Here is a 21,476-nt window from a genome sequence, read left to right on the forward strand (position 1 = left end):
AGATAAAGATCCTACTTTATGTACATCTTATCGCCCTATATCATTATTAAATGTAGATTCTAAGATTCTTACAAAAATTTTAGCTATTAGATTAGAAAAAGTACTGTCTCAGATTATTTCAGAAGATCAAACTGGTTTTATGAGGAATCGGTATTCCTTTTTTAATGTTAGAAAATTGATTAATATAATTCATACTTCACCACCCACAATCCCAGAATGTGTTATTTCATTAGATGCTGAAAAAGCTTTTGATAGAGTTGAATGGATATATTTATTTAATACATTGAGAAATTTTAATTTTAGTTCTAATTTTATATCATGGATTAAATTAATATATCATAAACCTGTTGCTTCTGTTTTTACGAATAACCACAGATCCTCTTTTTTTCAATTATCTCGTGGTACGAGACAAGGTTGTCCCTTAAGTCCTTTATTATTTAATATTGCATTAGAACCTTTAGCTATTGCTATTCGTGAATCTCCTAATATTTTTGGTATTACCCGTAATGAGAAGTTATATAAATTATCTCTTTATGCTGATGATTTGCTGTTATATATTTCTGACCCTGATAGGTCTATTCCTGCTATTTTATCCTTGTTGGTTCAATTTGGTACTTTTTCTGGTTATAAACTAAATTTAGATAAGAGTGAATTATTTCCTTTAAATGCACAAACTTTATTGACTGATAGGATACCATTTAAAGTTGTTACTGATAACTTCACTTATCTAGGTATAAAAATTACCAAGAAATATAAAGATTTATTTAGACTGAATTTTTTACCTATGCTTCATCAAATTCACCAACTTACTACAAGATAGTCTCCCTTGTTTTTATCATTAATTGGTCGGATTAATGCTGTCAAAATGATGATTTTACCGAAATTTTTATATTTATTTCAAGCCCTACCAGTTTTTATTCCTAAATCTTTTTTTGATAACATTGATTCAAAAATTTCTTCATTTGTGTGGCAAAATAAAAACCCTAGGTTAAGTAAAAAGCAATTACAAAAATCAAAAAAAGATGGTGGTTTAGCTTTACCTAATTTTAGATTTTATTATTGGGCAAATAATATTCGTAATTTATTGTATTGGAAATTAGATTTGGATTCATCACTGTGCCCACAGTGGGTAAATTTGGAATGTAATGAGGTAAAGGGATATTCTCTATTCTCTGTTCTTGGTTCTTGTCTTCCTGCGGATTTAGTTAAATTTAATAAACAAATATTTAATCCTGTTATTAAACATACATTACGAATTTGGTTTCAATTTCGTAAGTTTTTTATTTTGAAAAACTTTGTTCTTGATAGCCCTATCTTATTTAATTTCTTTTTCAAACCCTCCTGGACAGATCAAGCTTTTAACATATGGAAAAGGAAAGGTATAAAATGTTTTCGTGATCTCTTTTTTGAAGATACTTTGATGTCATTTGATCAACTTTCTAATAAATTTGAATTACCTAAATCTAATTTTTTCAGATATTTACAAATTAGAAATTTTTTACATAAAGTTTTACCATCTTTTCCTAATTCAACTTTGATGGACACTACAGATTTGATCTTTACCTTAAATCCTTGTCAGAAGGGATTAGTAGCTTTTATTTATAATATGATTATGAAGATACAACCAGAAATATCAGTTAGAATTAAACAAGAATGGGAAAAAGAACTTCAATACAACATATCAACAGATAAATGGGAAAAAATTTTGCAAATGGTTAATTCTTCTTCTATATGTGCTAAACATGCTTTAATACAATTTAAAATTGTACATAGAGCTCATATGTCTAAAGATAAACTTGCTCGATTCTATTCTCATATTAACCCTCTATGTGACAGATGTCATTTAGCAGTGGCCTCATTGACCCATATGTTTTGGTCATGTCCCACTTTACATAATTATTGGAAGGATATATTTACTACTATTTCTTCAATTTGGAATATAGATTTACAACCTCATTTTATTACTGCAATTTTTGGCATACCAAATGAAGATGGTAATCAGTTTTCCCCCTCAATCAGACGAATGATTGCTTTTGTAACATTAATGGCCAGAAGGTCTATATTACAAAATTGGAAAGAAGTAAATCCTCCTACTACATTTCAATGGCTTTCTCAAACTATTTCTTATCTGAGTTTGGAAAAAATTAGAAGCACTATTTTTGACTCATCAATTAAATTTGAAGAAACTTGGAGACCGTTTATTCGACATTTTCATATGAATTAATTTGGCCTTCTCCAGACCTTTCTGCTTATTCATGTTCAGGTATGGAGTTCCGGAGTTCTTTGACACTATCTTATACTTGTAAACTGTTATTATTGCCTATGTTAGTTTAGTTTAGTGTTTTATTTTTTTTTAATATATATTTTTTTTCTCACATATTTTTTAAATATTTTTTTTTCTTTTTTAATGGTTATTTTTGTTTTTTTTTCATATAATCATGTGGACTTGATTAAGGTATTTTCTTTTGTTGATGTTTAGTAGGATATTATTATCTTATTATCAATGTGATTTCAAGTCTATTGTATTTATAATTTACTTATTACTATGTTATTTTTTTTTGTGTATATGTGAAAATCAATAAAAAGATTGAAAAAGAAAGAAAGAAGCTTTGGAGAGAGTGCAGAATAGGTTTACCAGGATTCTGCATGGATTTGAGGGCACGTGCTACAACAATAGGTCGGACAAACTCGGGTTGTTTTCTCTGGAGCAGCAGAACCTGACTGGTGCTCTGATAGAGGTTTATAAGATTATGAGAGGCATGGGTAGGGAAGACAGACAATATCTTTTTCCCAGGATTAAAATGTCTAATACCAGAGGGCATGCATTTAAGGTGAGAGGGGTTAATTTCAAAGGAGATGTGAGGGAGAAGTCTTTTGAGGTAGGTGCATGGAATGCGGTGTCAGGGGTGGTGCTAGAACCAGAAACATCTGGTACTTTTAAGAGCTGTTTAGATGGGCATATGAATATGAGGAAACTGGAAAGGTATGGACATTGTGTAGACAGAAGAGATTAGTTTAGTTGGCCATGTGACTACTGGCACAACATTCTATGTTCTAATGAATGGAACCACTTTTGTTCTTAACTGGCAAGGAACGTACTGCTTGCTCAATGGGAATTAAATTACCTGTTACTAAATTTCAATGCATTGGATGCCCTCTGCTCTCAAAGTAGACCTCCAGGATAATGATAGAAATACTGCAATATTTAAAGTACTTAAGGGGCAATCAGCTAAATTATGTGAAATCAAAACAGTAAATGTGTAACGTTATTTATATCGTTGACATCTGACATAAGCATGATTTTATTCAAATAAAAAGTAAACACTTTCATTTTTGAAACAATAACTTATATCAAAATGTCTTATAGAATTTTCATCCACAACTTAAAATGTCTCCCTTCTAGTGTCATATCCATAAACAATGTGTTTTAAAATGATAAGTAATTAATGAAATCATGAAACACCACATTGCACTGTCTAATAAAAGTATTAACATTCTTTACAGCAGATTCTATGTGATGTTTAAATCTCATTTACAGTATATTGGCATCAACATACATTCAGTACAATGACTGTGATCCACCTGACAGCAGTCCCTAGGACTTGGGATGATTTTTTTGAAGCTCCACTTCTGGTTTTAATGTGGGTGATGAATGAGAACCCAGAGAACCTACTGCAGCTGGGACAGAGGGTGCTTGAAGTAGGTTCTCAATATCATCCCAAGAGGTCTGTGAAAGTTGTAGTGAAGCAAGGCTTAATACAATGCCCAGCTAAGGATAGATTGCAGATAGATTGTGGACAGCCCAGGCAAGAAAGGTCTTTGAAGAGCAGCGTTTCCCTTTACACAGCAGATTCTGGAGCCATTTTGTCTTATTTACTGTAGACAAGTTAAGAATATATTGTAACTGAGGATGCTGTAACACACACACAAGCTAAGGGACAATCACTTTGCTAACTTCAAAGTGTCATCAGTTGTTAGCTTATAGTTTCTGTATTGTGAATGGTGATTGATCCTGCAAGTAAGGAATTCAAACATACACAGTTTACCAAATGGGCAATACCTGTAATTCTGTATAAAAGTGGTATTTCTCTGTTCAGAATTCAGAACAGTGTGGTGACAGGGGCCATGCTGTTCTCCTTATGCACAAGTGAAATAAAGTATGATTGAGGAATGAGTGTGAGTTTTCAGAGTCCAGTTAATTTTTAGTGACAGTCCTTAACTCCATTCTGCTTAGTCATGATCCAGGGAGACTAGAAGTCAATGGAAATGCAATTGTATTTCAAGGATCATTCAGTTATTTCCTTTGTCTATCAGGTAAGCTACTGCAGTGACAGAATGTGGAGTAGTGTCTTTCTCAGAGGTCTGCTGTTACCACAGAAACAACAGGACCCATCCATCAAAGTTAATGTAGTATTGATGGACAAATAACTTCTTCTTTGGTTTCCAGACAGGTACAGATATCAATTTTAACCAACATTTCGATGACAACCTTTGCATCTTCATCAGGGATGATGCCTAGGCATGTCTAGTCTGGTGGTATATATGTCCCCATTGTCCATCCCTCCTGATTGGTTAGTTCTCATCCAATCAGGTTTCCGCTGTCCCACCTTGTTTACAATTGAGTTCCAGTTCTTACCTAGAGCGAGACCAACTTCTTCGTGAAAATTCTTTTTCTCTAGTTTTATTTCAATGGCTTCCTTCACCATGCAGTCCCAAAAGCCTTTGGAGAAGCACAGTAGTTGGGGCACATTGTAGAAACCCTCATCAAGGAACACTGGAGGTGAATCCGTTTGGGTTACGTGGAGAAATTGGCAGTAGTGGAATGGCCAGAGGATTGACTTCGATGGCATAAAACTATTGTGTTTCGCCAATGGCCTTTGGGACCACCAGGTAAAGGTAACCATCTTCACTGATCCTTTGATGAGGACTGGCTCATGGACCTCTGGCATCTTCCTCCTGAAGCCATTAATCAGCCCCTTCATCTTGCTGGCATTGAGTGAGATGTTGTTATGGCTCCACTCAGCCAGATTTTCAATCTCCCTCCTACATTCTGATTTGTCACTACCCTTCATTTGGTCTAGGGCAGTGGAATCATCAGCAAACTTCAATATGGCATTAGAGATGTGCTTAGTTACAAAGTCATAAGTCTAAAGTGAGTAGAGCAGGGAGCTAAGCACACAGCCTTGTGGTGCACCTATGCTGAAGGATACCGTGGAGGAAATGTTGTTGCCAATCCAAATCGTTGCCCCATTTGAGTTTTCATAATCAGGACTGCAACTTCTCGTAGATAATGAGAGCAACCTATGTAATCATACTTGGAACACTCCTCTCCTTCACAAACGACAGGCCCGTTGTGCTTCACCGGTGGTTTTGGTCTGAGAGCAGACACTGATGTTGGACCAATATCAATATCAATATGCTAATGTTGGATCAATCACAACCTCAACACTGCGGCTGTAATTATACCCGTGCCACTGCAGCAAGACCAAACAGTTGACTCATTGCGGACAGTGAAGAGACTGTGTGGAGCATCTTCAAGAGCAGAGTATAGCTATCCTTTATGACTCTCTTTATAAACATTAAGATTGAATAAAAAACAAACATTAAGGAGTTCAGGTCTCAAGTTTGCTTGGATCTTCAAATTGACCCTGATCCGTTATTGACTAGTTCACTGGATCTCAGTAAATGAATCACTTTTTATTAAAAATATCGAAATATCTCCTCCAATACATTTTGATTTCAACATATTATTATTTTGTGAGTGCATAGCTTTACAAATTACAATCAAAAGTGATAATGTGAGCAGAAGACAAATTGTGAATTGAAAATAAAACGTAAGTCCAAGTTTCAGAAGAGCTTACCAAGTGAATAATTGCTCGTTCGATATCATTTGCACTTTAGCCTCTGCCTTTTCAACATATTATTAAAAGTAGCTTAATACAGTAGAACGTTTTGTGTGGTGAAGATTTTCCTGGTAATTTAATGAGAAACAAATCATTGAAAGCATTTAAAATCTTCAACTGATTAGGTTAGCGTTAGCCTGAATGTAATTTTCGTGTCCAACTCAATACTAATAGAAATGAGCACAGGGTAAACAAAAGCGTATTTCCCTGACCGGGAATCGAACCCGGGCCGCGGCGGTGAGAGCGCCGAATCCTAACCACTAGACCACCAGGGAAGTTGATAACGCTATCGTTCAGAAGTTATATGAAGTTGAAAGCAGCGTCTGTGACTGACTATATTAACACGTTTGTATTTAGTTCCAAATGCACCGAAGAATGATTTGACAATGGTTTCGCGGGAGAGTCGGAACAGAATAAGATTTAAGATTACTGGCATGTCATGAGATTTGTTATTTTGCAGCAGCAGTCCATTGCAGTACGTAATAAAACTATGTTTCAATAAGAAGTATGTATAATAATTAAATTAAATAAGTAGTTCAGAAAAGACATATAATGAGGTAGTGTTCATTGTCCATTCAAAAATATGATGGCGGAGGTGAAGAAGCTGTTCCTGAAACATCGTAACTCCTCCTTGACGGCAGAATTGAGTGGAGGGCATGTTCTGGTGGTCGCAGACCTTGATGGATGGATACCGCCGTTTTGAGGCATCGTTTTTTTACGGTGTTCCCGGTGCTGGGGAGCCTACTGCCTCCGATGTAACTAGTCCATTTTACACCTCCAGCAGCTTTTTAACGATCTTGTAACATCAGTGGGGACACACCCAGGCGACAGAGCCATGGCTCAGAGATCGTTTCTTTGAGTTTATTTCGATGTACAGTCCAGAACTAATTAGGACAACACGGCAAATTTTTTTGTAGTATGCAAACTAGGGGTAATTCTTAAATCAGCTTCAGAATCTGCAGACACGCTTTTATGTGGCATCGTTCTGTGAATTTCAAGGACTCTTAACTCCATTTCGGCTTTCTCGCCCACTTCTCTAATAAACTGTGTACTTGAAGCTTTGATAAAAGATTCTTGAAAACCGATGAAACCCCTGTTACTTAACAAAGAACCAGAATGTGAACAATAGTAACTTTTTGTTTTCAATTGCCGTTTTATTTGTTTTTCCTGCTCTCCTCTCCACTCTTGTTTCTGATGCGATGCAACGTATTTGACTTGTCAAATTCTAAATCCCGTCCCTTTCTGATTCAAGCAGCACACACAAAATGCTGGTGGAACACAGCAGGCCAGGCAGCATCTATAAGGAGAAGCAATGTCGACGTTTCAGGCCGAGACCCTTCGTCAGGACTAACTGAAAGGAAAGATAGTAAGAGATTTGAAAGTAGGAGGGGGAGGGGGAAATGCAAAATGATAGGAGAAGACCGGAGGGGGTGGGGTGAAGCTGAGAGCTGGAAAGGTGATGAATTAATTTATGTGGTTACATGCTCTGCTTTACCAGGTTTTAAAACCAGGTATTAATATACTGCATGTTAATTTGATTTCACAGTATAAATGCTGTCCTTTCATATTAAATACCAATTCGTTCGCAAAAGACCATTGTTGAGAGTTTAATATCAAAGGATATACTTTGTACGAAAGGACAGGCAGGAAAGCATGGTGGTATGACTCTGTTGGTAAGAGATGGAATTATATCTTAAAGAGGTGGATACAGGGTCAGAGAATGTTGAATCTTTTTGAGTGGAGTTAAGAAATTGCAAGGGTAAAAAAAACATTATGGGAATCATATATAGGCCTTCAAATAGTAGCCAAGAAATAGGATTGAGATTGCAAAGAGAGCTGGAAAAGGCTTGTAAAGAGGATAATGACACAATTGTAATGGGGGAACTTCAATATGCAAGGGGATTGGGAAAATCAGGTTGGTGTCACATCGCAAAAGAGGGAATTTGTTGAATGCTTACAAGATGGCTTTGTAGGACAGCCTGTGCTTGAGCCTACTTGGGGAAAGGCTATCTTAGATTGGGTGTTGTGTAATAACCCAGATCTTATTAAGAGCTTAACGTAAAGGAGCCCTGGAGGCAGTGATTATAATATAATTGAATTCTTACTGCAATTTGAGAGGGAGAAGCATAAGTCACATGTACTACCATCACAATGGGAATTACAGAGGAATGAGAGAGGAGCTTGCCCAGGTGGATTCGAGGAGGATATTGGTGGGGATGATGGTAGAGCAGAGATGCCTGAAGTTTCTGGGAATAGTTCACAAGGCACAGGATATATATGTCCCACAGAGGAAGAAGTTCTCAAATAGCAGGAATAGGCAACCATGGCTGACAAAGGAAGTAAAGGACAGCATAAAAGCCAAGGAAAGGACATATAAGGTAACAAAAGTGAGTGGGAAGTTGGATGATTGAGAAGCTTTCAAAATCCAGCAAAAGGCAACTAAGAAAAAGCCATAAGAAGGGAAAAGATTTTATAGAATTTATAGACAATAGGTGCAGAAGTAGACCATTCGGCCCCTCGAGTCTGCACCGCCATTCTGAGATCATGGCTGATCATTCACTATCAATACCCAGTCCCTGCCTTGTCCCCATATCCCTTGATTCCCCTATCCATCAGATATCTATCTAGCTCCTTCTTGAAAGCATCCAGAGAATTGGCCTCCACCGTCTTCCGAGGCAGTGCATTCCACACCTCCACAACTCTCTGGGAGAAGAAGCTCTTCCTCAACTCTGTTTTAAATAACTGACCTCTTATTCTCAATCCATACCCTCTGGTACTGGACTCTCCCAACATCTGGAACATATTTCCTGCCTCAATCCTATCAAATCCTTTAATTATCTTAAACGTTTCAATCAGATCCCCTCTCAATCTCCTCAATTCCAGCGTGTACAAGCCCAATCTCTCCAATCTCTCTGCGTAAGACAGCCCTGCCATCCCAGGAATCAACCTAGTGAATCTACGCTGCACTTCCTCAATTGCCAGAATGTCCTTCCTTAAACCTGGAGACCAAAACTGTACACAATATTCCAGGTGTGGTCTCACCAGGGCCCTGTACAAATGCAAAAGGACATCCTTGCTCTTGTACTCAATTTCCCTTGTAACAAAGTTCAACATTCCATTTGCCCTCTTCACTGCCTGTTGCACTTGCTCATTCACCTTCATTGACTGATGAACTAGGACTCCTAGGTCTCTTTGCATTTCTCCCTTACCTAACTCTACACCGTTCCGACAATACTCTGCCCTCTTGTTCCTGCTTCCAAAGTGGATAACTTCACATTTATTCACATTGAATGACATCTGCCAAGTATCTGCCCACTCACCCAGCCTATCCAAGTCTCCTTGTATTCTCCTAACGTCCTCTTCGCATGTCACACTGCCACCCAGTTTAGTATCGTCAGCAAACTTGCTGATATAGTTTTCAATGCCCTCATCTAAATCGATGACATAAATCGTAAAGAGCTGTGCTCCCAATACAGAGCCCTGTGGTACCCCACTAGTCACCTCCAGCCAGTCCGAGAAACACCCATTCACTGCTACCCTTTGCTTTCTATCTGCCAACCAGTTTTCTATCCATGTTGAAACCCTGCCCCCAATGCCATGAGCTCTGATTTTACTCACCAATCTCCTATGTGGCACCTTATCGAATGCCTTCTGAAAATCGAGGTACACAACATCCACTGGCTTACCCTCATCTAACATCCTTGTTACACCCTCAAAAAACTCCAACAGATTAGTCAAGCATGATTTGCCCTTGGTAAATCCATGCTGGCTCAGCCTAATCCTATTACTGCCATCAAGATGTGCCACTATTTCGTCCTTAATAATGGACTCAAGCATCTTCCCCATGACTGACGTTAGGCTAACAGGGCGATAGTTCTCCGTTTTCTCCTTCCCTCCCTTCTTGAAAAGTGGGATAACATTAGCCACTCTCCAATCTTCAGGAACTGATCCTGAATCTAAGGAACATTGGAAAATGATTACCAATGCATCCGCAATTTCCTGAGCCACCTCTGGTGAAGTCCCTCCCTGGTTCCTCCCTGGTGAAGACAGATCTAAAGTACACATTAAATTCTGTTGCCATTTCCCTGTTTCCCATAACAATTTCTCCCAGTTCATTCTTCAAGGGGCCAACATTGTTCTTAACTATCTTCTTTCTCTTCACATAGCTAAAAAAGCTTTTGCTATCCCCTTTTATATTCCTGGCTAGACTGAGCTCATACCTCAGAAGATGAAATATAAGGGCTGACTAGTCAATAATATAAAGCAGGATACCAAAAGTTTTTTTTTTCCAGTTATATAAAGAGCAAAAGGGAGGTGAGAGTTGATATTGGACCACTGGAAAATGATGCTGGGGGGATAGGAATGGGGGGACAAAGAAATGGCAGATGAACTTAATGTGTACTTTGCATCTAGCTCCACTGTGGAAGACACTAGCAGTGTGCCAGAGGTTCGTGAGTGTCAGGGAGCAGGAATGAGTGCTATTGCTATTACAAAGGAAAACATAGTCAGAAAACTCAAAGATCTTAAGGTGGATAAGTCACCTGGGCCAGGTGGACTACATTCTAGAGTCCTGAGAGAGATTGCTGAAGAGGTAACAGGTGCATTGGTCATGACCTTTCAAGTATCACTTGATTCTGGCATGGTCCTGGATTACTAGAAGATTGCAAATGTCACTTCACTCTTCATGAGGAAGGCAAAAGAACAGAAATTATAGGCTAGTTAGCCTAACTTCAGTGTTTGGGAAAGTGTTAGAGTCTATTATTAAGAATGAGGTTTCAAGGTACTTGGAGACCAGTGATAAAATAAATCAAAGTCAGCATGGTTTCTGTAAAGGGAAATTTTGCCTGATAAATCTGTTAGATTCCTTCAAGAAAGTAACAAGCAGGGTGGACAAAGAAGAGGCAGTGGATGTCAATTACTTGGATTTTCAGAAGGCATTTGATAAGGTGCCACACATGAGGCTGCTTAACAAGATAAGGTGTTACAGGAAAGGGACTGGCATGGATAGCAGAATGGCTGACAGGCAGGAGGCAGTGAGTGGGAATTTAAGGGGGCATTTTCTGGTTGGCTGCCAGTGACCAATGGTGTTCCTCAGGGATCAGTATTGGGACCGCAGCTTTTCACATTGTTTGTCAATTATTTAGATAGTGTAATTGATGGCTTTGTGGCAAAATTTGAAGATGATACAAAGATAGGTGGAGGGGTAGGTAGTACTGCGGAAGTAATGCGATTGCAGCAGGACTTAGACAAATTGGAGGAATGGGCAAAAAAGGGGGCAGATGGAATACAGTGTTGGGAAATGTATGATAATGCATTGTGGTAAAAGGAACAATAGTGCAAACTATTATCTAAATGGGGAGAAGTCTCAAACATCAGAGGTACAGAGGGGCTTAGGAGTCCTCATGTAAGACTTCCAGAAGGTTAATTTACAGGTTGAGTCTGTGGTAAAGAAAGCAAATGCAATGTTGGCATTTATTTCAAGTGGGATAGAATATAAAAGCAAGGAGATAATGTTGAGTCTTTATAAGATTCTAGTCAGGCCACACTTAGAGTATTCTCAACAGTTTTGGGCCCTGTATCTCAGAAAGGATGTGTTATCATTGGAAAGAGTCCAGAAGAGGTACACAAGGATGATTCTTGGTATGAAGGGGTTAACATATGAGGGGCATTTGGCAGCCCTGGCCTTGTACTCACTGGAATTTAGAAGAATGTGGGGTTTGGGGGGGGGGGTGGATCTCATTGAAACCTACTGAATGTTGAAAGGACTAGGTAGCCCGGATGTTGAGAGGATGTTTCCTATCGTGGGGGTATCCAGAACTAGAGGGCACAGCCTCAAAATTGAGAGGTGACCCTTTAGAACAGAGGTAAGGAGGATTTTTTTTAGCCAGAGAGCAGTAAAGCTGTGGAATGCTCTGCCACAGACTGCGGTGGAGGCCAAGTCCATGCGTGTATTTAAGGCGGAAGTTGATCGTTTTCTGATTGGTCAGGGCATTAAATGATATGGTGAAAGGGCAGATATATGTCATTGAGTGGGATCCAGGATCAGCCATGTTGGAATGGCAGAGCAGACTCAATGGGCTGAATGGCCTAATTTTGCTCCTATGTCTTAGGGTCTTATGATCTTAAGTGCAGAAAAACTCCTTCCTTCACAGAAGACTTGTACCCCTTGTTTTTTATCAACTTGTTATGTCACCTCACCCATGAAATGCTCACTGACCAGACTAGTTATAGAAAATGTGCTTTCGCAATACAAACCCTATGAAAGAACCAGTGCAAACAAACATTCAGTAGCCCCTTTATTAGATATACCTGCACACCTGCTCTATTCTGCAAATATCTAATCAGCCAATCATATGGCAGCAACTCAATGCATAAAAGCAAGCAAACATGGTCAAAAGGTTCAGCTGTTGTTCAGACCAAACATCAGAATGGCCTAAGTGCCCTTGACTATGGAATGATTGTTGGTGCCAAACAGTGTGGTTAAAGTATCTCAGAAACATACTTCATCGCATGCTGATGGATTATGCGGCCAGTTATCAGAGGTCTCAATGGACATCTTTAATATCTCTGTACAACAGTCCACTCTCCATGCAGGCTTCAAGGCAGCCACCATCATTCCAGAGCCCAAGAGAGCAACAGTAACTGACCTAAATGATTACACATAATTGCACTGACCCCAACAATCATGAAGTGGACGGTAATGGATCGTATAAAATCCTACCTTCCAGCTACATTGGATCCTTTCCAGTTCACTTAATGCTCAAACCAGAGCATTGACGATGCCATAGGCTTGGCCCTCCACTCCATCCTGTCCCACTCAGAAAATGATGGCTCCTATGCAAGGTTGTGTTCATCGACTTCAATTCAGTGTTTAACATCCCTCATCTCTGTCCCTGTTAGGACTCAACATATCTCTCTGTAACTGAATCCTGGACTTATTGGAAAGACTCCAGTCAGTTTGAGTTGGCAGCAGTATCTCAAGCTCCATCACACTGAGCACTCGTGCCCCCCAGGGCTGTGTGCTGAGCCCACTGCTCTTCATGTTGCCAACTCATGATTGCACTGCCAGATCCAGCTCAAACCGCACCAGCAAGTTCACTGATGGTACAACAGTGGTTGGTTTCATCAGCAACAATGATGAGTTGGCGTGAGAACAATGACCTGATGTTCAACGTGGACAAGACAAAAGAGATGATTGTGGATTTCAGGAAGGTGCAGCATGACCATTCTCCATTTCACAACAATGGCTCTACCGTGGAGGGAGTAAAGAGCACTAAGTTCCTTGGTGTGTGTATAACAGATGATCTAGCCTGGACCAACAACACCTCCTCATTAGTCAAGAAGGCATAGCAGTGTCTACACTTTCTGAGAAAATTGAGGCATGCAAGACTCCCCACCCCCATTCTTACAACCCACAGCCTGTCTGGCTCCATTGTGCGGTACAAAAGTTGAAAGGCATCGGACCACAAGATCCTATATTGAGTAGTAAAAACTGCAGAGAGGTTCACCGGGGTCTCCCTGAGTCCTATTTGTGACAGCTACTGGGGGCAATGTCTATGAAAAGCCCAGAGCATTGCTGAGGTTCCCCACCATCCATCTCACTATCTCTTTGACCCACTAGCATCAGAAAAGAGGTACAAAATTAGATTTGCAAGACTGGGTAACAGCTTCTTCCCTCAGGTATGAGACTAATGAATACCTGCCACCATACAGGTCCTGTAAATAGGACACCAACTTGTTTACTGAGACTGTACAGTTGACTGCTTATCTGTGTTGCACACTACATGCACTTTGAATTATATTCTATTAGCTTATTTGTGGTAATATTTTGTTTTATGTGCTGTGTGTGATATGTTTTGTAGCTGCACTGTGGTCCGGAAGAACATTGCCTCATTTGGTTATATATAAGTACAGTCAGATGACAATGAACTTGAACTTGAATTTAAGAAACTGCTGATCTCCTGGGATTTTTACACACAACATTCTCTAAAGTTTCCAGAGAATGGTAAATGGTAATGAGCAGCAGTTCTATGGGTGACAACACCTTGTTAATGAGTGAGGTCAGAGGAGAAGGGCCAGACTGGTTCAAGTTGACAGCAACCCAGATAATAACACATTAAAAGAGTGCTGTGTAGAAGAGCATCTCAGAATCCATAACACATCAAACCTTAGAGTGGGTGGACTACAACAGCAGAAGATCATGAACATTCACTCAGTGGCCACTTTGTTAGGTACAGGAGGTAACTACTAAAACAGCCACTGAATGTAAACTGCATATGTTTTCTATCTTCTTGCAGTTACCCTGATTGGAGACTCCAGGCCATATTTCTTCCAAATCCACAGCCATTTAAGTAGCGTCCATAATGTAAACAGTAGATGATTTACTGTCTTTACAGTCGTAAAGACACTGAACTAAATTTGCAACAGGATGGCTAGTTAGAATAAATTATTTTGCCCCACATGGTTTTGAGTGTTAAAATCTATGTATCAATTTGTTGGAAAGAGAAATTTTATGTTATTTTATTTAAACAGCAATTTTCTTAATGGCTGTTGGGCATTGCTCCAGATTCCAGCAGCTGCAATCTCTAGTGTCCCTATATTAACATTAAGAATTGGAGACAAAGGTCACAATAGATGTTGAAATCTGGAGTAAAACTGGAAAAGCTCAGTGTATGTATATGCAGTAGAGAAGTGAAAGATGCAGTGTCTCAACTCAAAACTGTACAAACAACACAGGTATGATTTGCAGAGGGCTCTTTCAAGGGCGCAGAGATGATTTCAAATGAGGTTGGAGGCGTTATCAGATGCACGGCAACTCTGGCAGGGTCTGTAAGAGATTACTTTCTACAAAAGCGAAACCCAATAGTATGAATGGCAGCGATGCTTCACTACTAGATGAACTCAATGCCTTCTATGCACGCTTTGAAAGGGAAAACACAGCGACAGCTGTGAAGATCCCTGCTGCACCTGATGATCCTGTGATCTCCATCTCAGAGGCCAATGTTAAACTGTCTTTAAAAAGAGTGAACCCCTGCAAGGCAAAAGTTCCCAATGGAGTAACTGGTAAGGCTCTGAAAACCTGTGCCAACCAGCTAGCGGGAGTTTTCAAGGACATTTTCAACCTCTCACTGCTGCAGGCAGAAGTTCCCATTTGCTTCAAATAGGCAACAATTATACCAGTGCCTAAGAAGAATAATGTAGGCTGCCTTAATGACTATCACTCGGTAGCACTCACAACGACAGTGATGAAATGCTTTGAGAGGTTGGTTATGACAAGACTGAACTCCTGCCTCAGCAAGGGCCTTGTCCCATTGCAATTTGTCAATGGCAGATGCAAACTCAACGACTCTCCACATGGCTTTAAACCACCTGGACAACACAAGCACCCACGTCAGGATGCTGTTCATCGACTACAGCTCAGTATTTAATACCATCATTCCCATATTCCTGATTGAGAAGATGCAGAATCTGGGTCTCTGTATCTCCCTCTGTAATTGGATCCATGACTTCCTAACCAGAAGACCACAGTCTGTTTGGATTGGTGATAACATATCCTCCTTGCTGATGATCAACACTGGTGCACCTCAGGAGTGTGTGATTAGCCCACTACTCTACTCTCTCTATACACATGACTGTGTGGCTAGGCACAGCTCAAATACCATCTATAAATTTGCTGATGATACAGCCATTGTTGGTAGAATCTCAGGTGGTGACGAGAGGGCGTACAGGAGTGAGATATGCCAACTAGTGGAATGGTGCTGCAGCAACAACCTGCACTCAACATTAGTAAGACGAAAGAGCTGATTGTGGAATCAGGAAGGGTAAGATGAAAGAACACATACCAATCCTCATAGAGGGATCAGAAGTGGAGAGTGAACAGCTTCAAGTTCCTGGGTGTCAAGATCTCTGAGGATCTAACCTGATTTCAACATATCAATGTAGTTATAAAAGAAGGCAAGGCAGCGGCTATACTTTATTAGGAGTTTGAATAGATTTGGCATGTCAACAAATACACTCAAAAACTTCTATAGTTGTACCGTGGACAGCATTTTGACAGGCTGCATCTCTGTCTGGTATGGAGGGGCTACTGCACAGGACCAAAAGAAGCTGCAGAAGTTTGTAAATCTAGTCAGCTCCATCTTGGGCACTAGTCGACAAAGTACCCAGGATATCTTTAGGGAGCCGTGTCTCAGAAAGGCCGTGTACATTATTAAGGACCTCCAGCACCCAGGGCATGCCCTTTTCTCACTGTTACTATCAGGTAGGAAGGCACACACTCAGTGATTCAGGAACAGCTTCTTTCCCTCTGCCATCTGATTCCTAAATGGACATTGAAGCTTTGGACACTACCTAATTTAAAAAAAAATACACAGTATTTCTGTTATTGCACGTGTTTTTTAATCCATTCAATATACATAACTGATTTACTCATTTATTTATTATTATGTTTATTTTATTTATTTTTTTCTCTCTCTGCTAGATTATGTATTGCATTGAACTGCTGCTGCTAAGTTAACAAATTTCACATCACATGCTGGTGATAATAAACCTGATTCTGATTCCTTTGCCTCCACAGGTGCTGCTTGACCCACTGAATTCTTTCAACAGTTTTCTTTTTATTTGCTTAGAATTAAAAATTGCTTTCTTTCAACAGCTTGTTCCAGGAGGATTCCCTGTCGATATATCCCCTGAAATTCCTCCAGGTGGCTTTCTTAAAATCCAGTTATCACCAATGTGTTGCTCATTTTTAATATCTGTGAAGCTCTAATCTCAATCCTCCACTGCCTTGCAGCTATACCCACTCATGGACAAGGATTAGGGCATAAACCCTGAGGAAAAATCTGGAGCTAGAGTCCCTAAGGCAGTCATACGTTGAGTTCAATGCTGACTGGCAACTCCTGCAACACAACTGGTGCCAAACTGTATTGGACTCTGCCTTCCTTTGGATTCATTAGTTGTGTAAAGAGCGGACGTCTGCTGCTTGGACAACAGCTTGCTCTCCATATCGTATTGCCCTAGATTGCAATGGAGGGCCTCAACTACTGTTGAAATTCATTCATATATTGCCTTCGTTTTGTGTGCTTACACCACTGATTTCAAATGCAAAGTCTATCTCAAAATGCAGTTATCACGTCTCTACATGTGTGCTCTCTGATATGAACTGTTGCCTTCTGCTCCCATTATGTGCCAATGTACAAAAGTCATTGCGCATATACCTGTGGCATCCATCAGATGTCACACATGTCTGTTGTTGCTAATTTGGACTGAAGAAATTTGCTGAAATCCCCAGGTACAGCTCCGAACCATCCAAACCACACTTTGATCAGATAATGAAGGCCTATTCAAACTTAAGTTTAATGGCCAGACTTGTGCTGCTGTCAAGGAATCTGCTACAGAAGCTTGGTATTGGACTTCCATTGATACCAAGTTTACAACAGAGCCTTCTGAAGAGCCATGGCCTGTAAGATTATGGACGGAACTGAATGGACATGAAAAAATAGATGGCCTTTTTGTGGTACCATACAGTTTCTATGATTCTTACTGCAATTACTATTTCTGTTACAGTCTCTGACCCTGACCTCACACTCCTGGCTGGGATGTTATAATTCATGCATGACACAACCACTCCTGTGGAGAACTCTCATTTTAAAAGCTCCTGCCATGGTTGAGAATCACGCTCGTAACATTAGAATGCTAACACAGCATGTAGAATTACTTATGGTCACTACATATATCTGTACTCTAGCTTCAGCAATTGCACCACCTTGCACAAAAATCCTTGTACCATATGCCGGAGAGAGCCATGCTGTTTCTCTGGAGCAAAATCAGTGCAGGTACTACACAAAGAACTGTGTCAATGTGGATTTTGCCATACCACATAATTTCAAGTTCATTTTCAGGTACTCAGATAACATCCTGCTTCAGAAAGAATATGAGAAAAACATATGAAGCCCACTTAAAGGATTTGAAAAGCAGAGGCATAAAAGAAATCTTTCAAAATCTGCTTATGTGAACAGACATATTATTGTTTAAAGCAAGCATTCAATCCGGAGACTGAAACAAATTCCCATCTGTCGGGAATTCTCCACTATAAGGGGTTGTGAAGACAATATATCTAAAGAGGAGATGGATCAATTTTCAACAGATTATGGAATTGATGGCTGTGAGAAGCCGACACAGAAGAGTAGTTGAGGCATGGGCCAGATACACCATTATCATATCTTCTCAAGTCCATGTGTTCAATGTTGCTGGTTAATATTTATGATAATATTAAGACATCTCCACGGTCTGACCAGACTAGATGTCAACAAGGAAGTGTCAAACACCTGGCTCAGAGTTGGAGACCTCTTCCTAGAAACAGAAGTGTTCTTTGTGGTAATACAGGACCAAGTAGTTAACGCAAAAATTTGTCAAAAATACAGAATAAAAGACCAACAAATTCCAGATGATAAAAGTAGAAAATTCCGAGAAGAACCAGAAACAATCCAACACATTACTGTATCCTGTGCCAGTTTAACTCAACTGATGACTTACACAGGTACAATCACATGGCAAACATCATTCATTAAAATCTTGCTTTAAAATACAAATTCATAAATAAAATCACACCTTACTATAAATACACGCCTGATCCAGTTTTGGAGTCAGAATACCACAAATGGCTGATCAGTTATTACAGATAGGATAATCCATAATAACCATCTGGATGTAATAATACAGTATAAACAAGCAAGAACAATTTATTTAATATATATCTCTATTCCAAACACATGTAACTTATAGAAATCAATAAGTCAAAAATACCAAAAATATGCTGAATTAAAAGAGGAAATTGAAAGACTTGGGAAAATGAACAAGATGTACTTTGTCCTGATAATAATATCTACAACTGGAGTCATCCCAAAGGCACTACACAATAGCATTTAACAACGAGGGCTACACAGTAGTACTGTACCTCTATAAACAAAGCCACAGTACTAAGCACCATTAGAATAGTCTGAAAGTTCCTAGCAATTGAGAAATGTGTGTGCTTGGCTGTGCCCATACCATCAGGTTTTACCAGCTTGACCTAAGAAAATATAAATAATAAGAATAATAACTATTTATATAGCACATTTCATACATTAAGATGCAGGCTCAAAATGCTTGACATAGAATGTAAAGAAAAATCAATATAGTCATAAAAATGAGGCAGAATTAAAAATTATAAGTCAACTGTTATACAGAATAAAACGTAATCAAATGTACCACATTATATAAACATAAACAACATCAACAGACATTAAGAAATCCTGTAAGTTGGTCAAATTAAAGAAATAGGGTTTTAGAAGTGTTTCGAAATGTTTCGCAGTGTTAAGATGGTGTATCTCAGTTGGTAGAGTATTTCAGATCTTTGGTGCACAAGAGCAAAAGGCAGCATCACCTGATCTTACATGCTTGGTCCCAGGAACACTAAGCAAACCAGTATTCATGTTTGAATGTAATTATGTCTGAGGATATTGTTCTGAGTAGAAATACTGATGTTATTGAACTCCTGTGAATTTGGAAGACTTTGCAAATACATTGGTTTCATATTTTAATTGCCTTGTGGTGTCTTCTGTCACTAGCCCAGCTGTCAGAGCATAAAAGAAGACAAGTCAATAGGAGCAAGAGTCACGAGACCTTTCAAACCATTCAAAATAGTTCAAGACCATTCAAGAGCTTTGACCAGCGGCCAATTTTGAGAGGATGTCCACTGCCTAAGAATAAAAGGCAGCAGCGGGTCAGTACAGTGACAAAGAGCATTGACCAGTGACCAGTCGGTGTTTGAAAGTGATTACCAAATTAAGGAAGGCAGAGACAAGCACAGACGCCATTATCCTAACAGCTGTCATCTGAGTGGACATACAGTGGTGGCCTGGAAGCTTCAAAGAAGAGAGGCTTCATCAGCTAGGCTCAGAGGGATGATAGGCAGGATAGTGGAATGCTCCTCTTGCAGGATGTGGGAAGACAGGGAGACCTCCAATGTCCCCGACAACTACAACTGCGAGAAGTTGTGATGTTGTGGCCATTACTGAGACTTGGAAAGGTTACTTCGAGTGCCAGGCTTTAGATGTTTCAGAAAGGACAGGGAGGAAGGCAAAGGAGGTGGGGACGTGGCACTGTTGATCAGAGATAGTGTCATGGCTGCAGAAAAGTTGGAAGACATGGAAGGATTATCTACTGAGTCTCTGTGGGTGGAAGTTAGGAAGAGGAAAGAGTCAATAACTCCACTGGGTGTTTTTTATAGGCCAACCAATAGTAACAGGGACATCGAGGAGCAGATACAGAGATAGATTCTTGAAAGGTGTAATAATAACAGGGTTGTTGTGATGGGAGATTTTAACTTCCCAAATATTGATTGGTATGTCCCTAGAGCGAGGGGTTTAAATGTGGTGGAGTTTGTTAGGTGGGTTCAAGAAAGTTTCTTGATACAATATGAAGATAAGCCTACAAGAGGAGAGGCTATACTTGATCCGGGTTTGGGAAATGAACCAAACCAGGTCAGGTGTCAGATCTCACAGTGGGAGAGCATTTTGGAGATAGTGATCACAACTTTATCTCCTTTATTTGGAGAGGGATAGGAATAGACAAGTTAGGAAAGTGTTTAATTGAAATAAGGGGAAATATGAAGCTATCAGGCAAGAACTTGGAAGCATAAATTAGGAACAGATGTTCGCAGGGAAATGTACGGAAGAAATTAGGCAAATCTTCAGGGCATATTTGCAAGGAGTTCTGCACAGGTATATTCCAATGAGACTGGGAAAGGATGGTAAGGTACAGGAACCATGGTGTACAAAGACTATTGTAAATCTAGACAAGAAGAAAAGAAGAGCTTATAAAAGGTTCAAAAATGAGGTAATGATAGAGATCTAGAAGATAATAAGGCTAACAGGAAGGAGCTTAAGAAAGAAATTACAAGAGCCAGAAGAGGCCATGAGAAGGCCTTGGCAACCAGTATTAAGGAAAACCCCAAAGCATTCTACAAGTATGTGAAGAGCAAGAGGACAAGACATGAGAGAATAAGACCAATCAAGTGTGACAGTAGAAAAGTGTGTATGGAACCAGAGGAGATAGCAGAGGTACTTAATGAATACTTTGCTTCAGTATTCACCAGGGAAAAGGATCTTGGCAATTGTACTGATGACTTGGAGTGGACTGAAAAACTTGAGCATGTAGATATTAAGAAAGAGGATGTGCTGGAGCTTTTGGAAAGCATCAAGTTGGATAAGTCACCAGGACCAGACAAGATGTACCCCAGGCTACTGTGGGAAGCAAGGGAGGAGATTGCTGAGCCTCTGGCGATGCTCTTTGCATCATCAATGGGGAAGGGAGAGGTTCTGCAGGATTGGAGGGTTGCAGATGTTGTTCCATTATTCAAGAAAGGGGGTAGATAGCCCAGGAAATTATAGACCAATGAGTCTTACCTCAGTGGTTGGTAAGTTGATGGAGAAGATCCTGAGAGGCAGGATTTATGAACATGTGGAGAGGCATGATATGTTTAAGAATAGTCAGCATGGCTTTGTGAAATGCAGATTGTACCTTACGAGCCTG

The 21,476-nt window shown here is 39.7% G+C and overlaps 1 non-coding gene across 1 annotated transcript; it reads right to left on the reverse strand.

The window, feature by feature from the left end:
- Positions 1 to 6,106: 6,106 nt before the first annotated feature.
- On the reverse strand, positions 6,107 to 6,178 carry trnae-cuc (transfer RNA glutamic acid (anticodon CUC)). The gene has a single exon. It is a non-coding gene; the product is annotated as a tRNA-Glu (tRNA).
- Positions 6,179 to 21,476: the final 15,298 nt, after the last annotated feature.

The sequence above is a fragment of the Hypanus sabinus genome, chromosome 10, assembly GCF_030144855.1.
Source record: "Hypanus sabinus isolate sHypSab1 chromosome 10, sHypSab1.hap1, whole genome shotgun sequence".
In the NCBI taxonomy this organism is placed as follows: domain Eukaryota; kingdom Metazoa; phylum Chordata; class Chondrichthyes; order Myliobatiformes; family Dasyatidae; genus Hypanus; species Hypanus sabinus.